The 18,526-nt window shown below is 40.9% G+C and overlaps 1 protein-coding gene and 1 long non-coding RNA gene across 10 annotated transcripts in view; one reads left to right on the top strand and one right to left on the bottom strand.

Moving 5' to 3' along the window:
• On the bottom strand, positions 1–3,575 carry LOC130594078 (uncharacterized). The gene is made up of 2 exons (XR_008970971.1): positions 3,450–3,575; positions 1–415 (listed from the first exon to the last, which is right to left on the bottom strand). It is a non-coding gene; the product is annotated as an uncharacterized LOC130594078 (long non-coding RNA).
• Positions 2,512–18,526, top strand: part of HERC1 (HECT and RLD domain containing E3 ubiquitin protein ligase family member 1) — a 95,992-nt gene continuing 79,977 nt past the window's right edge. For 5 of the 9 annotated variants that reach the window (XM_057399708.1, XM_057399699.1, XM_057399682.1 and 2 more), the window contains exon 1: positions 13,128–13,396. The gene's annotated coding sequence lies outside the window, so the exon portion shown is untranslated. Of the gene's footprint in view, positions 2,582–3,981; positions 4,000–13,127; positions 13,397–18,526 lie in introns of those variants that run through there. The other 4 variants (XM_057399692.1, XM_057399715.1, XM_057399653.1 and 1 more) reach the window with 3 other exon arrangements.

The following is an 18,526-nucleotide window of genomic DNA, read 5'->3' as shown; positions in this document are numbered from 1 at the left end:
ATTGTTTCAAGACCTTTACTGGGATGGGTATACAGTACAAGACTTCTGTATTTGTGAACTTTAAGAGCAGTCTTTATTTGGGCAAATCTGGATCCTGGTCTAGCTAAGCAAGAGCACAGGCAGATCACTGTGATTTTAATACTGCTCAAGAGTGACAAAGCTTTACCCTAATTGCAAGATGGGGTCTCAAGTAGCAATTTTGTGTCTTGTATCCAATCAAGGAGCTTATGTTCAGTATCTTTTGGGCTCTTTATTTCCTGTTGAGCATTCATTAATTGGTGTCACAAGACCATCCAATGTCCATTATTCTAATTGTTGTCCCATTTCTATATAAGATGTTTTGAGTCGCATCCAAAAACATATAGAGTCCTTTCATTGCCATGACAACAGCAAGGCATGCCAATGTTCGCAGAATCTGCAGGAAGAAATGCCAGTAAATGGAAAACTGTTAATTGAGATATTTCATATAGGAATCCTATTTTTCTGTAAGGATCCAAAATTATCCTGTACTGTGCAGAAGTAGTCCTAGAAAAATAGCATCATTTAATGCTGAATGGTGGGTCCTGTCCTAGGCACTGCATTACCAAAAAACCCACCAAATAATGAGTGGAATTGGTCATAGACACCTGATACAATATCCTGGTGTCATATCAGGATCAGAAGAGGGTAAAGAGTTACATGTGGTTACTAAAAATAAAGTATAATTACAGTTTTAGAAAAAGGAAGACTTGATGTTAAAGTGCACATTGTTCTTTCATTATATACCTTTCTCCTCATTGCCTAAAATTAAACATACATTTGATGGGATTGCATAACAATACATTTAAATAATGCAACAACTCATAAAATAATAGGAAATCATTGTCGTAAAACAGGTCTTGTAGAGCTGAATGCTGGAAGAAATCTGCCGTAGTCCAAGGGAGGCTGGGAAGGAGGGAACCCAGGGGGTGGGGCTTGAGACATCTGCAGCCATCAGGATGGATTATTTCTGTTTTAAGAGAGGTGGGAGCACAGAGCTGAGGGAGGTGGTATCTACAGCTTCCATTCCCTTGAAACCTGCACTGTCATATGGGCTTTCTCCCAGCCTCCCACTGTGCTTTGAAGCTAAGATGGAGACTGTCTTGGAAATAGAAGTTGAACATGAATATACTGCAGTCAAGGAGCATTACCTGTAGGAATTTGTTGACTTTGAAGACTTCGCTTACATTTGCTGTGAGGGAGACAGAGAGGATGAGTGCTGTTGCTCACTGAGAAGCTGTAACTCTGGGTTTCCTAGCCTGTGCCTGGGGTTCTCCCATAAAACTCTTCTCAAATGTTTTGTTATTTTCCCCCTGTTAATATGTAGCTGTAGATGACTGGAGGGCTAATCTTTCCTCAAATGTGTCCTCAGGGTGCCCAAAAGACTTTCAGGGGCCTCTGCAATTTCCAGAGGATAGAAGTGCTGTGTTTTCATTTAATGATAGTTTGACTCTCAAATGCCATGGCTGATTTCTACTGACAGCCATAGGCGATGTTAGAGCAAATTTAGATCTTATTTCCTTTATTTATATGCTTATTTTTAGACCTGCTGGTACTGCTGTAAACTAGAATGCTGTTGGCTTCATTTGTCTTCTCAGGAATTTTGACAATACTTGCCTGCTTAGTAGGAGATGAGATAGACCTCCTCATCCCGCATCCCTTGCATCCTGGGCTTTCTTTGAGTCAGGAAGGCCCTGAGTGCTAGCAGGCAGTAGCTCAGGCAGTTAAGCCCCCAATGGGCAGACTCTAAAAGAGCCTGCCTAGACTCCCAGAGCAACTGGGGCTTCCCCACTTGACTTTTAGGTGCTGCTTGAGACTTAGAAAAGCTTGTGATTAATATCGCATGTTAACAGTTGCTATCTAATAAATAAGCTTCATGTGAAAATTCAGAAAGATAAATTGCAATGGTCCTTTGGTAGCATTCTATGGGCTGAAAACATAGACGGTTGGGTACGTCAAACTGGGTTTTTGTTGCCCCTGCCTTTAGTTGCCAGTGTGCTATTTTGCAACAGGAATGATGGGAAATTCCGTGACAAAGATTTTCAAGGCAACAATCTGTATTATAGTCCTCATGTATGTTTAAAAAGGTATGTATTGTAAAATGAGAGAAAGATGTTTAATTTGGAAGACTACTATTAATTTGCTTCCTTGATTCTTCTGTTCTTGGCTCCTCGGGTGCCATTCTGGAGAGTGGCTGCATAATGGCTCCAGTGTACCTTAAATTCTGGGTCTCTGTGGGGATATAGGCATATAGGTGTTCTAGACGCTCAGCATTGCTAGGTGATTGATGGGCCACGTCAAGGCTTGACAAACAAAACAAGAAAACTTTGCAGCTTCCTGAACTTAGTATCCATTTGCAAAGCTAAGAAATTCTTTGAGAAGTCTATGACACTGGGTTGCTGGTGGAGTCTGCAAGCCATAAAAACCTGCAGTCAATGATAAGGTTTGTCTCCATGCTACGGTTAACATAAGAATGTGGGTGTGGGGCACTGCTTAGTGTGTCTCTTCAGCCTGCTTTCTGTTCTACAGAATAGCACATTTGCTGGACATTGCTGAATTGAAGGTATCTTGATGCATCTGTTGAATTTTTTTAAGTATATTTTTTACACAGCATCTTTTAGCTGCAATATTTTACAGACTTAACAGAATGCTTTAAAATGTTTTTATATTATATTCCATTTTTGGTTATTTGGTGTTTTGCACAGGTTGCAGAGAAGCTGCAGATTAACAGCAGAGTTTGACTATGGCTTTAGACAAAAGAGTAGACCATGCAGTTAGGGGTACAAAGCTAAACTTCAGACTTCTTGAAGAAAAATGGGTTGTCTTGAGCATTGTTCTGTCGTTGACATTTCATGTCCTTGCCCGTGGTAGGGGGTTGAAACTAGATGATGTTTAAGGTCCCTTCCAACCCAAACCAGTTAGTGATTCTGTAATCCTATGGGCAAGTTGCTAACAGAGCTTTTGCTCTGGTTTTAAGCTTGGTTGAGTCTATTTCCAAAGCAAAGTGTTTGTTTTGTTCTTTTTGCTGCAAAGCATCATGAATCCATGAGTAGCCTTTTGGGGGGGGGTGGGGTGGGGGGGTGTAGAATAAAGAGCTGTGAATACCTGGGATCTGCCTCCAAAGCTGCCTGTGTCATTTGATCTAATTTTGGTTGGAATTTGTGACACGCAGTGCAACAGCCCCTCCAGGGAGCAAAGCTCTACTCTTGGTAAATCCCCAAACCACTTTGTAACTCAGAACAAACTGCTAAGAAAGGTGATGTGCTTTGGGTTGAGAGGGGGGCTTATACTGAGGAAAGACACGGCACAGATGCGCTTTAGGACAACAAAGTACATAAGGATGGGAACATAGGTACCATGTGTCTGAGGAAAGCCCGCAGCAGCTGCCAAGGGAAAGAAAAGGCAGGAGCAAGTGAAGTGTCCCCACATACTGTATGACCCTCGGTGGCCTGCGGGCAGTTTTCAACCAGATGAGTTGTCTTCAGTAACTGGTGATGAAGTCTTTTCCTCGTGTTCCTGTAAGTCCCTCTTTGAATTCAGGTGAACTTTCACTGCGCTGTATGTACCCTGCAGCCAGGCGAGGAAAACCCGCCCGGTCCCGCTGCCCCCGCCTGCCGCGTGCGGTGGTTCTCCCTGGATCATGCCACCGCATCCCCCATGGCCTCGCCCCGCTCCGCCGGGCTCCCGCGGGCAGAGGAGTGCGGAGCCGCCGGCCACGCGCCCGGGTTTCCCGCGGCAGGCACTCGCTGGCGGCGCAGCGCGCGGAGGCGGGGCGTGGCCGGTGCCTCGCGAGAGCCTCGCGGTAGCCCCGCGAGATCTCGCCACCCGCCTCCACCGCTCCCCGCCCGCGTCATGTTTTCTCTTTGACAAGCCGCTGCTGCTGCCGCAGGAGAGGACGCGGCTCCGGCGGGGACCTGCGCCTGCCCCCCCCGGCCTCGCGGAACACCCGCACCGAGCTCCGCCGCCCCCCGCCGCTGCCCGGTGAGCGCTCGGCTGCGGGGGGCGCTGAGGCGGCGCGCCCCCGGTGGGGACAGGGGCGGGAGGCCTGTGCGAGCCCGGCGGGGGAGGGGGTCCCTCAGCGCCCCTCCCCACCTCGGCAAACCGCCGCCTCGCAGGGGGTGTGTGTGTGGGGGGGTGCGTGTGTGTGTGTGTGTGCGCGTGTGTGTGTGCAGCTTCGGCCCCGCCACACCCGCGCACGGCCCCTGCCCTGGGGAGCGCGGCGCTTGCACCCCTGTGCCGCGCCGGGCTGCCGGCGGCAGCCACCAGGCGAGGCCGCGGCTGCAGACAGGAGCGTGGGGAAGGGGGGAAGGTGCGGGCGAGGATGGGGAAAACGGGGCTGCAGGTGGGACCGGTCAGATGTCAGCGTCCTCTTGCTGAGGGTGGGGGGACCGCGGGCGGCTCAGCTCTGCTTCCTTTGTAGGGTGCGAAGGAGGGGGCTTTTCGTGCCTCTTTCAAGGAGCATAAGCTATGTGAAATCTGCCTTGTGCTTCCTCTGAGATACTCGGAGCTTGAGCTTTTCCCCATGAGCCTTCTGAGCGCGGTTGTGGCATGGCTGTATGTTCTTTCCCCGAGCGCCCAACGCATCTCTGGCTGTGTTGATCCGGCCGGTGTCACAAAATTCTGTCTGAAATTTGCCATGTTAAGCTCTATCAACTGCGTGTATTGACTGAACGACTGTGGGTGTCCCGTGTATCTCCAGACCTGTCATGTGAATTGCATCGTTTCCCCATGGCTCCCTTGCTGGCTTTTACTAGCAGCACTGAAAAATAAAATGTATGCTTTTACTTAGAGATGATTTATTTTCACGATTTATTCTAATACCTAAAAGGAGTCTGTAAGAAATCTGAAGAGGGATTTTTTACAAGGGCACATAGTGACAGGACAAGGGGGAATAGCTTTAAACTGTCAGAGAGAAGACTTAGATTGGATACTAGGAAGAAATTCTTCCCTGTGATGGTACTGAGGTGCTGGCACAGGGTGCCCAGGGAAGCTGTGGCTGCCCCATCCCTGGCAGTGTTCAAGGCCAGGTTGGACAGAGGGGCTTGGAGCAAGCTGCTTTAGTGGAAGGTGTCGCTGCCAGTGGCAGGGGGTTAGAACTGGATGAGCTTTAAGGTCCTTTCCAACCCAAACTGTTCTAGGATTCTATGATTTTGTATAATGAAGTGATGTCCTAGCAGGTAATAGTTTAATGTGGGGTTTTGTTTTGGCTTTTTTTTTTGGTTTTTTTTTTTTGCAACTGCATACAGTTAATTTATTTTAGAACTTACTGTATACAAGCTGCTTTTCTTAGGGCAGAACCCTATTGTTATGCTGTCTTCCCTTCACAGTGTACATAGGAGAGGCTTATATGCAATTGGTGAAGAACCTTTGTCTGTTGTTTTAGACTTGTTCTTCATGTCACATATCTAAGCTGACTGTTGCTTCATGAACTGTTTCATTTGCTGTAGCTGGGACCATGTGCTGTCTATATATGCATAAGCACTACGTACAAATATGTACACGTGTACACACATGCATAGTGTCATGAACTTGATCAGATTTGTAGATTAACAGTGTTCTATGGTGTCACTTCATAAGGAAATGCTAAAGCTCTAAATATACTGACATATATGTATGAAATATATATGAAAAATATATATGAAATATATATATGACATATATATACTGGAATTGTTTGAATGTATTGAAATTCAAACATACTGAATTCAGTGCTCCTGTTCAGGCTCCATATAAACCACATCTTCTCCATCACATAGGGATGTGGGACTGCAGAGAACTCTGATCTCAGGGTTGAGTCTTGCATAATTATGGGAAAAAATACAGCAGACGTTTAATCTGAAAGGTAGTTTGTATACCTGGTCATCCTGCTGCTGCTTCCCAATATTCTAAGAGGAGTCTATTAATTTTGTGTGAAAGATTAACAGCTGTGCAGTGTTAATGGACTACAGGACAGAAGGCCATTGCCAGTCTCCTGTATCCTTGCACTTAGAAGGAATTTATTGAGTGGCTTTATACACAGTAGTTGTCTCTCAGATTGAAACATTTTGGGGCTCCTTGTCTCAGTATAAATGAACTTGTATATGTTTGAAGCTTTCCTCTCTGCTCATGTGTTCTTATTTAAATGTGTTGTGTGTGTTTTGTTTATTGTCTGAACATGAAGGATAACCATGTTTTTGTGGGTGGGAGTATATAAGCTGAAGGGGAAATGGGGGAGTTGAAATTCTCTTCTGTAAGCTGTGTAAACGATGTATCGATATCTAATTGTTAAATAAGAATAATAGGGATGTAAAGGCTTTCAGCTATTTTTGCTGAAGGACTGCTTGGCACAGGAGAGTATAACACAGCATTTTGTTAATTCATTTAATCGTTGAACTGAAAGATAGTTTACCACTAAAAGCTTTTTCTTCTGTTATTTCAGAATGGAATGGAATGGATCTTAGTTATTAGGAAAGGATTCAAGTGGCCTAACTAAAAATCTCAGTTGGTTTCTGTCTTTAATTTACCAAATTCAGATAGTCATAGTGTTCCTTTTCTGATGAAAACAGTGAAGGAGTGCTCTGCATGTTTCAAAGTATCAGTGATGACTGGAAGGGGACCATTTTACGCGTGGGAAAACTGCACATGAAATTAGGCTTTGCATTTTGGTAGTAAAATTAAAAGCATGTATATTTAAATGCTTTTGTTTAAGACTTAACTTTTAGTATTTCAATCTTTCTAGTTTTGGAATACAATGTAATTATTGTAGTTATCATGGGGTAAAGAAGCACTTTTTTCCCCATTTTAGAAATAAGTAATGGAGAAAAATCATATGTATTTCACGAAGACTTGGTGGAGCAGGCATTTGAGTTCTGGTTGTAGGTTGTTATGAAGCCATTATCCTCTGAATGCATCAGTCTTCATTTAGATACTGTAGAGATACTCAATCTTTCTCTGTTTATATAATTTGAAATAGTACTATCTTCCACCAATATATTTTAGTTAGATGTAGGGTACATTTGTCTGTGGCTGATTTGACTCCCTGGTGTCAAAGTCGTCATCTTGAATGCTGAGTACTGTGCTGGTTATGTTTTGTTCTCACAAGTACTCAGGCTAAAAGTGCTGGCAGGTTTTCCTTTTTTGTCTCCCTGTAGTAGTTGACAGTCATATGGAACAGTCAGATCTAGAAGGTATTTTCTCTTTAAAAAAATCTCAAGTAGCCCTCAGAAAATGAATCTCTGCTTTCCTAGGGCTGCTGAAGTTACTGGCAGAGTGCTACAACTGCTTTCTGTGCATCATAGTAGCTTCATAGTAACCTTGTCATTTCTGAAGTTGAAAAAAAAAACCTAGCCTGGAAGCCAGTGGCTATGGAATTTGCTAGTCACCAGCAAGAGTAATTGTGGCCTGGGAACTGGCCTTGACTGCCTGGTGTGTTTGACCTGATGTCATCAGGCTAGTTGGGAGTATGGTCAGGTGGCTCAAGCAATCATGTTCTCTGCGGGAAGCTAGAATTAATTTACTGTTTAAAGAAGAGCCTACAATTTGTGAGTCTCCCTTAGTAGCAATGATTTTTTTTTTTTGCTGTCAGCACTGCATGATACAGAAGCTTCGTCCTCAAACATTTCCTTACAAATGCATGAGTTTATACAAGAAGTTTCATTTTCAGTTGGTTATACTGAAAGTACTTTGAGTCAGGAAAAGGATTTTGCAGTCTCCTATGCATTGCTGAGTTTCTCAATTTAAAATCATGATTGCTAGTAAGTACATTTTAATTATTGCTCTAGTTTTCACAAGAAAATGCTTGTTGCTGTGTCTTAACGATGGTTTGAAATATCCCGACTTAGTACAAGTTAGCAGAAGTATATTTGCGGGAGAGTGGTAGTGATAAGACTTCACCAGGGTTTTCAGCCCTTTTTCAATGCAAGCTCAGGCATCTTTCTTTCTTCAAACGGCTGGAATGGTTTTGATGCATGGAGATGTCTGCTTCTTGGCTCCTTTTTAGGTGACTGCTTTTGATGATTATTTATGTGGACTGTCTTCTGAATTCTCAGCTTTTGTTTCAGTGTACTTTTATGCATCTGAAGAACTAATGGATTAAATTGATTCCTCTGCTGAATAGAAGTGCTAAACTTGTATTTTTCTTCTGCCTAGTTAAGTTTTGTACAGCACCCAGGGGTATAAGAGTTTACATTCATAGTGATAAGGATTTTATACTTCTTTTTTATACATGTAAGGACAAAAGAGCAAATAGATTTGATTGCTTCTCAAAAATAACTTTGCCCTCCTTCTGTCTGTCTCCCAAGACGTTTTTTGAGTGACCAGTTATGACCAGCTGAAAGCATGGAGTTACATCGGCTTCAGTAGTAGACCTGATAATGAATAAAAAATCCTAAAGGAACCTAAAATCATGTAGGAAGACTAAATTTGGAAGAATATTGGTAGAACCTCAACACGGATTAACAAATATTATAAAGCTAGATGGAATTTAATGTTTGAGGAAAAAAGTTGATAGTTGATTGCGGCTTTGATCTGAATTAGGATATGCATAATTTGGTTTCCATATGCTGAGCAGAAGGCTAATACAAGGAAGAAAGATAGTGGAATGTTGTAACCTGTGGAGACAGATGTTTACCTAATCAGTTAATATTATTGTGTATTTCATCTTAATCATAGAATCATAGAATAGATAGGGTTGGAAAGGACCTTAAGCTCATCTAGTTCCAACCCCCCTGCCGTGGGCAGGGACACCTCACGCTAAACCATATCACCCAAGGCCTCGTCCAACCTGGTCTTGAGCACTGCCAGGGATGGAGCATTCACAACCTCGCTGAGCAACCCGTTCCAGTGCCTCACCACCCTAACAGGAAAGAACTTCTTCCTTATATCCAATCTAAACTTCCCCTGTTTAAGTTTTAACCTGTTACCCCTTGTCCTGTCACTACAGTCTCTAATGAAGAGTCCCTCCCCAGCATCCCTATAGGCCCCCTTCAGATACTGGAAAGCTGCTATGAGGTCTCCACACAGCCTTCTCTTCTCCAGGCTGAACAGCCCCAACTTTCCCTGGCTATCTTCATACGGGAGGTGCTCCAGTCCCCTGATCATCCTCGTGTCCCTTCTCTGGACTTGTTCCAACAGTTCCATGTCCTTTTTATGTTGAGGACACTGGAACTGCACACAGTACTCCAGGTGAGCTCTCACAAGAGCAGAGTAGAGGTGCAGGATCACCTCCTTCAACCTGCTGGTCACGCTCCTTTTGATGCAACATGTTTTTCATGAGTGAAGAACTATGTGCTATATCTGCTGTTCTTGCTTGCTCTTGCTGGTGTAGCTCCTTTGGTTGTTGCCTTGCTGTTCCAGATCGGCAGGACACCATGGCTTATTTATTCTGCATTATTTTACTGTCCATCTCCTATTATCCAGCACCTCTTCTTTTTTAGTTTCTTTTTTTCTGCTTCTGATGCCTCTTTTTTGTCTCTTTAGTTTCAGTTCTGTATTAATTTTTAGTAATTTCTCTGAAGTGTCAGTGTTTTCTAATTTATCTTTTTGCTTCTCCATGACTGTTTTGTGTAGTCACATTCACCTCACATCTGCCATGACACTGTGTATATTCTGAGTGTATTGGCTGAAAACAATGTTTGAGGAACATTCTCTTGCACAGTGATCTACAGTGCTTTTTGGCATGAGTAAAATATTGAACAAATAACTCTTTCAGGCAACATTGTGTCCTATTACCATTGCTTTTAGCTGCCCTAGTTTGCCCTGGCCATGAGTAATACAGAACAGCTTGCAGGTTTTGCATTGTTCGCATGTTTTCCATTGTTAGCCTGTGACAAGGCTGGATTTTAATTAATTGTATATATCCCTGATTTCTAAATTAACCTCTCAAGAAAAAGGCTGTAAATGTTGTTTGGAGCCCTGATACCTGCTGCTAAATTCTACATACGACCCTCTGTGAGAAAATGAAAGCAAAATCAGTTTTCTTTTAGTTGCACTTTCAGATTGTAAAACTTTAATAAGGATTGCAAAAGCTGCTGCATTCTAACAGTTGGTAGTGTGGGAAGCATGATTCTTTCTGGGACCTTGTGTCTGCTTTGTAAGAAATATGAAGGACTGGAATAATCAAAAGTTCAGGTAACACATAGTTGCATGGGATGCTAGGAGCTGTTAGGGCTGGAACTCAGCAAAACCAGGAAACAGTAATTCTGTCACACATAGTCAAGGTAAATCTGGATCTTGAATTCCACATTTAGCTCTGGAGTCATGCAGATGAACATACAGATGCATATACTGATGCTGCAAGTAGGTCATTACATCAATATAGGTAATCACATAGCAATAGAGGAACTAGGAAAAAGGCAAAGGAATATGATATAGGTGATTAGAGTTCTGCAGGGCTTCTGTGGAGAAGGGCTTTGGTTTCAGTTGATACTGCAGAGGACAAAGAAAATAACCACATTTTGTGTGTGTCATAGTTGTGTTGGACAGAATATTGAGATAATAATTTAGTAAACTTAGATACAGGATAAAGACTTTGGTTTACTAGTATGAATATAACCTTTATTTGAATTAACAAAATAATTTATAAGGGTTCCACGTGCTGTGCTACGAAGCTGAATTGCTGCAACTTTGAAGGGATTCCATTTGTGTAATGGATTTGTACTGTTATCATCACAGTGAAGCAGTAAATAGACACATACTGCATCAGGTTTTCAGTCATACTTCAAATAAATTAACTGTTTCAGACCCATGATCAGCTGTGTATACGGAACTGCTGCTTTCTTACAAACTTAAATAACATCCCAGAAAAAAGAAGCTTTTGAGTAGTCAGTCTCACTTGCAGTGAATGAACTGAATTCTCAGTGAGCTGTAGAATGACCTGATGATTCTGTTTGCGAAATCTTTCTTGAGTTTTATGTAAGCCAAAAAACATTTGATTTTTCTGGCTCACCCACAGAAATGAGTTCTCACTGTTTCAAAAGCAGATTTAACTACCCGTAGCAGTACCAGAGCTGGAGTGCGCTCTGGCTGCCCTCTGCTTCACTGTTCAATGTTGGAGTCCTTTTCAGAAAGCACCCAGGTGATACCATGCTTGAAGTACCTCTAGTGCAGTTTACTCTAGGACCACTCATGTTGAAAGTAGTAAATAAAGCTCCTGTGAACTTGAGAAAGATCATTGTCAGTGAACACATGCTTGAGAACTCTGTCCTTTAGAAATACACACATCTGCATATTTGGCAAATTTGTTGAAGTTATACTTTTCTTGCATTCTGTTTAGAAATGTCTGTCCACTGGGGAAAGGTATTATAAGCTTATGGTGTGGCAGTAAATAGAATTCAGGTGTGCAAAGTGCACGAGTTCCTTGCATGTTCTTTAGTTTTGGTGTTTCCTGCCTTTGATTTGACTGTACAGACAGCCAGCTTCTTGTGTTACGAGCTTTTGTAATGAGGCTCCCATAAAAACAGTTAAATGTAGTCAATATCTGCTGAAAGGTTGCTGAAATTGCTAATTGCAGAGAGGAAGGGAGTGAATGAGTGCTTGTGTCATTTATATTTCCTCTGAGAAGACTTCTGATTTTTAGGACATGTAATGTTTGCAGCTTTATAGGTGCAGTTTTTCAACAGCTTTACAGAAAATACAGGTTTCAACAGCTTTTGTAGCTGTTTTAAGAGTCTGAGCACTTGGCTTCTGTCAGAATAATTGGTTTTGTGCTTGATTGCTGCTTAGGTCAGACTAAGATAAGAATTCGGTAATATGTGGCTTTGTTAAATGCAGACCTTGTTAATAACTTCAGTGAGCATGTTGATTCAAGGAAATGTATTTTCTTCATACCAAGATACTGTATCTCATTTTATGCGTTTTGATTTTCAGATTGTGTTTCATCAAGTTGTGCTGCCTTTATGTTTCCAGAATTCAGATGTTTCTGGATCATCCTTCGATACGGGAAGGGGGTGTGGGGAGTTTTCATTACCTTTCTAATATGTATTTTCACTTTTCCTTAAATGAATCCTGGTTTTGCTACAGGATATTGTAACTTAAGGCTGTATAAGTACCAAAGTAATATTCTAGCTCTTCCCACATGTCTGCTAGCTTTTGAAGTAGACTGCTGAGGATGTTTTTATTTTCTTTATACTTAATACGTAATTAATATGGGAAGTGAATAATCCAGAGTTTTATTCAGTTGGCACTGTAGGGAGAAATGAGATCACCTGAAGTAGAATTTGGATAGAATGTTAAATTTCATTCTCCTAATATTCTGAGAGTTGCTCAAATGTTTTTATAATTACCAGTGATACTGCGTATGGGTTTTCTCTGCAGAAACAGTGTGCTTACTGGTATCATATTGCTTCCTACAACATATGAGTCTCTCCTCTTATTTCCCTGGCTGACATGCCATGCTTTATCTGAGCAGAAGAATTTGACAGCATTTTCCAAGTCTTAAGAGACTTTTGTGTTTTTTATACATCATAATTGTAGGAGTTTGTGATAATGACCTGATGGTTGAACCTCCCTCTTCCATATAAGTTGTGATGAGATACTTGTGTTAAAGATCTTGTACAAGGTGTGGTGTTTCCAGTACTTGTAAAGAAAAGTTTGAAATTTGTAATTCTGTTAGTGGAAGAATGATTTTTCTAAAGTTTGAAAATCTCCTTGGAGTGTGGCGAATGATGCCTAGAGACTGGATTAAAGTATCTTCCCCTTCTTCACTGCATCCATTTGACAACACTTTATGGGAGATGACGTTTGTTTTTTATCCCTGTATTACAGTGTTTACTTGTCTGGGCGTTACACACAGGGAGGAAAGAAAAAAGTTGTAAAATAACAATTAAGCAGGAGGATTCAGGTATATACAAGTAATGAGAAATCACTGTTCTTGAGGATTTAGCTTGAAGATTTCTGATTGTTCTGTTTTTCCTTTAGCAGACTGGGCAGCAGTTATGCCTTCTTCCTTCTTATCTGTGGGCTTTTAGCTTTATTGAAATTCTTGATGGAATACCAGTGATTACCCACATTTGGCAATGAGATAGCACTGCTGTATTGGAGATAGTGCTGCTTAAAACAAACAGAAAAGCACCCTAAAATCAACTCCTTCATTCCACACACTTAGGTGGTTTCTGTCTGTTGATAAATTGAATGTGTATGCTGTGTTCTGGAAAACCCACATTTTGTGGAGAAGTTGTGCTGCTACACTCTCAACTTTTCAAAATAGTAAGATAATATTCCTGTCTGCCACTTTTTAATGATATTTTGTGCAACCTTCTTTTAAACAGAACAAAAAGCCCTCTTTTTTTCTTAAATTGAGCCTCACACTCGAATCTGTTCTTGCAGGAATTTAAAGCTGCCTCTTTCGAGTTGCTTAGAGCTGTTCCATGTCTACCTCTTCCTCCCTCACAAAGAAGCTATGGTGTGTGCTTCTGTCCGATTTCCACCTTTCTTTAATTTATTGCAGCCACCTTTCTCATAGATCTGTTCACAGGACCTTCTCAGTGATCTCCCACCTCCCCTATCCCCCAGATCTAATCCCTAGAGGGAGGCTTCCTGTCTACTTACATTAGGATGAATTTATCAGCTGTGTGGAGGCAGTTCTTGGGAACAAATTCAAATATCTCCCATAATTTCCTAGCTGACCTAGGAAGGGAAGAATGTGGAAATTTCTTCTGGGAAGTTGTGTATACATTCTGTCCAGGGCTGGTCTTTCCAGGATCTTTATGACCTTATATGCTTTGACTTTCAACCCCATATGAAAGTATTTTTATTATTATTATTGTTGTTGTTGTTATTTCCACCCCTTGGAATGTAGAATTATTTACTGCGCTTTCCAAATTCTGAAGTCCATTTGACTGTCTTGAAGCTGAGAATTTCTGTGACTAACCTGTTCTGCAGTGGTTTTTCCCATCTAATGAGCTGTTCTTGTATTTGAAGTTGATTAAAGCTGTCCCACTTACCTCAAAGTGAGAAGATGTAAAACTTCTTGGTTTCTAGAAGCTGTAATAAAAATATGAAGAAAATTAGTTCTTGGGGATTTGACAGTCTTCACATCTAAGAGTGCCGAATAGATTTATGAGAACTCTTTAGTGTTTGCTTTGTTTCCTTTCTAGAAAAATCTACAGTTTCCATAGACAGTTGTGGTAAGTTGCTGGAAACACTTAGCTGTTATCTCACAGTCCCATTTTACTTTTTTTATGGCACATGATACAAACACAAAAATACATTTTCCCTAATTTTATCTATAATTTCACTTTGATGTCAACTGTGATATTTTGAAAGAATTACTCCACTTTTGAAAATAAAAAATTGTTACACAGAAGTTACTTGTGCTTGAGATTCATATGCATGAAATACTGAGATATTTATAGTAAATACCAAAAAATTTGTTTAGTGTATATATAAGGAAAGTACTGAAACACAGTGGAATACTGATTTTGCTGTATCTCCCAGTCAGTTTTGCATCAGGGTATTGCTCATACAGTCAGTGGCTTGGTATTGCATATATAAAATAAACAAGTTGTGCTTAATTTCAACATCACGTTCCTCTTTCTGAGTGTTTAAAGTGCTATTGGGACAGGGAGAAGAGAGGAGTAGTATTTATAGTTTTATCACTTCATCATTCACTTCCATTTTGTGAAAATAACTTGTAAATTCAGTTATATGCATCTCCGGTCTTTTATTTAAGATCCAGGGATGGTTCTTACTTCCTTAGAAAATACGCAGTTTTCCTCAGTAAAAGCATTTGCTGTTTGGCCTATTTCATTAGGCATATAAACTTAGTATTAATTGAAAGCTTGTTAGTTCAACAGTCTGTTGTACTTAATGATTACTTGCAGCGGGCCTTTCAGATTTTAATATGTGTGGTTTATTAGTTATTTTAGGCAAGCTTACATCTCAAAAATGAATGTCTTAAGTCGTCTGTAAGAAGTAGCTGATGGTTTCAGGCTGAATTAATTCCTAGTTAAGAAAAACCAAACTCTTTAATAACACAGAGTACTTTACATTCTTTAAAAATATTTGCTAGGCCTCTAAAGACTGTATTAATCACCTTGAAATACAACAACTTTTTTCTTTTCTCTGTATTTCAACTCAGAAGGGAATACCTTAAATTATTACTTGTTGTTAGCATGTACTCTGTCTTGCTGACAAACACTTGCAAGCTCTTGGGTTTGTGTTCGCTTTTTTCCCCTAGATTGATCTAACAGTAATCCATAACCTCTTTTAAATTGTCATGTAAGTAGAGGATCAGATGTATATAGAAAAAGGGGAAACGGAAGTTGATGTAGACTTTCATTCTCTCAGTTCTTGGCCATGTGGGAAATGTGTGTCAACCATTTAAGTATTATAATTTCATAGTGCTTAGAATTGCTTGGAAGTTGATGTATTTGAATTTGAAATGCAGCCTATTACCCTCTTTTAATGCTTAGTAATTATTACAAGATGTGAAGACTTCCTCCTGAGCTTACAGTTTGAGTGATAATAGCACTAGGTAATTTGTATGTTTGGTGTTAGTTTGTTTACATTCTCAGGAAATCCAGAAGCAGACCAGAAGAGATAGCTGGTTTGTACTTGCGTGCTGGAAAACATGGAATCTGAAATGCAGGGGGATGGTCATTCGCTGTGCAGTGACGAGTAGCTTTGGAAATTGCAGGTTTGTCTTTGAGTGCACTTTAAGTGGTGAAATGATAAAAGGAAACAGAAAACCCAACCTTTGTCTATACTGCAGGTAATGTCTATCTTTCTTACTGCATTAGAAGAGAGCTCTCTTAAGCATATTTTGCTATTTAAATGTTCTACTCTTAGCTCCCCTTGAACACGATGGTTTTGGTTTTGCAGGTTTCATCTTATGGTTCTTTCCTTCTCATTCCCTTTCATATGATGTAAGGGAAATAGCAGCAGTTAGTGTCCCAGCTGTAGCGAAGGCAGTTAATGTCCCAGTTGAAATGAAAAGTAACCAACAGCTTTGTCCTACAGCTTGCAAATATTCCAGAATATTTGGTGAATCTGAGCCTTTTCTTCAGTTCAGTTGTGGAGTCTGCAGCACTGTTACAGTCCTATTAAGCATCATTTCCCCTGCCAAGTTTTAACAGTAATTTCCAAGAGGGTGATGGACAAATCCCTTTTCTTCACGTTCTGTTCAGCAGCAGTTCGTTTTTTCTACAACTGCCAATAGTTTGCCAAGTGGTAGGTTTTTGAATCTTCTTCCTTGCTCTTGTTAATGAAAAGCACTTTCTTGGCAGGCATTAAGTTGGGTAAGAAATACCCAAATTCTTTTGTACTAAAAAATGTTTGTAAGGAATGCAGTTGACCTTTGGCCTTGCCCTGGGTTTTGCTGAATGTAGTCTCATGCTTGTATCGTTGCTTTACTTTCTCTCATGCTTTTTGTTTACTCCTGGTGTAACACAGTTTCATCGGCTGTGCTTAGTGTTTCCACTTAAATGTGTTCCTAAATTATTTGTTTCTCTGAGTCAGCTCCTAGGCAGAGGTTTTCCGCATTGGTTCCTAACTTTATCACAAAGAGCCTTGAATTCTGAGTTGGGAAACAAAGGCTGAAGGCAGTCTTAGTTACCTTCACATTTATTCTGCTGCAGCTCTAGTTGCTGCCACTGCTATTACGAGAACAATTTTACATCCAGGATACATAGAACTTGTTTTTTTTAGAGTGTCATACCTTCATTTTGTCCTAACTGTTCCCTAGAGTAAGCTTTTGAAATAGATATTAAAATTGGTCATGCTTTCTTTTAATGCTTGTTCAGCTATGAGTTTTAAGTCCATTTTAGTTCACTTACTGATCAGCAACAGTAAAATATATGTAGGCATTTACTCCCCCAAAATGGCTGTTTGCCCAACAGGAACTGTGGTTCCAAAAGATATGACAAATGATCTGTGCTGCAAATTCTCACTAGTGACTTCTTTCTCTTTTTTCTGAGGGGGTGAGGAAAACAAGGACTAAAGGAAGGAGAGCTGGGCTTTTGTCCTTTGTGTTTTGTCAGTGCGACCAGATTTTTCTCCACCTGGTGCTGGACAGACACACTTATATAAAGAAAATAGCAAAACTTTGTCTAATAACTCTAAATTAAAAACGTCTGGAAATGTTCCTAGATTTTTGATCCATGAAGGGTTGTTCTGTAAATCCCAGAGAGTTCTGGGAACTTGGAGAGTGGAACTTTGGATTAAAACCATTTTAAGTGTTCCAGTGTTGAAATATTCTAAAGCTATTGCTATACATTCAGCCTGGTTTAGGTTTGTGCTGCTGCTGCAGCAAGTACTTCCTTTCTCCGCTTCTTGTCACATGTTTCTGCCTTTTCTCCTTGTGCTTGGCTGTATGATCAGCTTGTTCAGGAAGTTGGTGGTACTCCATGGGGGCCATGCTGCACAATTGGTACCTTCCACATTGTCAATTGACCTTGGAGTGGTTAGATGTAGTAAAATATCACTGAGGATATTCACATGGTCTTTCAAAGGCATGTGTGTTATCTTTTTTTTTGCCTGTATTTGAAATGAAATGACCTTGCCCGTGCTCCAAGGCAGTTACAAACTTCGTATTTGTGGTCCTCAGGCAATGAGCTGGAGGAAATGAACCCTACCTATGAACCATGCTGGCCATTGCTGTCTAGCTTCTGGTTAACTTCAGTGACATGTAGTTGCTGTGCTTGTGCGCCATGCAGAGATGGTCTTTATTGTTGGGAATGCATACTAGGGGAAGGTTAATATGTCAGTTTTCAGGAAAAGCAGCAGTATTTGTAACTTGGAGGTACATGAGCAAGTTTTATATTCTCAGAAGGAGGAATAGCTGCTGTAAACATAACACAAAGCAAATGTATGAGTCTTTTTCCAGGGAGATTATTAGTGTAGCTAGGTTCTCATGTATGCACAGAATCGCAGACTGATTTGGGAGTCTGAGCTGTTGGTGTGTTTTGTAGTGTGAGTAAACAGAAGGCGTGTGTGGACTGAAATACAAAGAATGCACATTGCCTCTGAACGGTTGTTCACAGTTGTGGCTCCAGTTTTTCTGTGGAAGACATGTGTAAGGGATTTGTCTGCTGAAATACAACTCAAGTTACTTGGGCAAGGCTCACTGAGGCTCAAATAAGGCTTTTGGTGAAGGTGCTGATCTATTTTAGAGAAAATATGTCTATAAAAGCAGCTGCTTAACAGCACATTCTGCAGCTAAACTGGAGGAAAAGTTCTACTGTAGTTCTCTGATTTTTGTTTTTATTTTTTTTTAAGCGTGAAATGTCAAGAGGAAGAGAGAACGAGTTGCGTTATGTATTACCAGTTCACTACAAGCATTACTGCTGTAGTAAGCACATCCTGTCACTAGATGGCAGAGAGATTCCCTCTTCCCCACCCCCCACCTTCGCGATACAGTTTTAAGCTAGATGAAGTAAGGCTCAGAGTACCCAAGAACAAAACCCTCTCCCTCAGAATGCTATATCATTTTTTAGTGAAATAGTAATACAATAGAACTTGAAGGGTCAAAGAAGAGAAACTGATCATTCAGAACCTATGTAACCCATGATTTATGATTATACAACGGGAGTCA

This window comes from Pezoporus wallicus, unplaced genomic scaffold (assembly GCF_028554395.1).
Source record: "Pezoporus wallicus isolate ANWC-B61680 ecotype Strahan unplaced genomic scaffold, APGP_CSIRO_Pwel_v1 contig_3952, whole genome shotgun sequence".
Classification (NCBI taxonomy): Eukaryota; Metazoa; Chordata; class Aves; order Psittaciformes; family Psittacidae; genus Pezoporus; species Pezoporus wallicus.
This window is presented reverse-complemented; position numbering and strand designations above follow the sequence as displayed.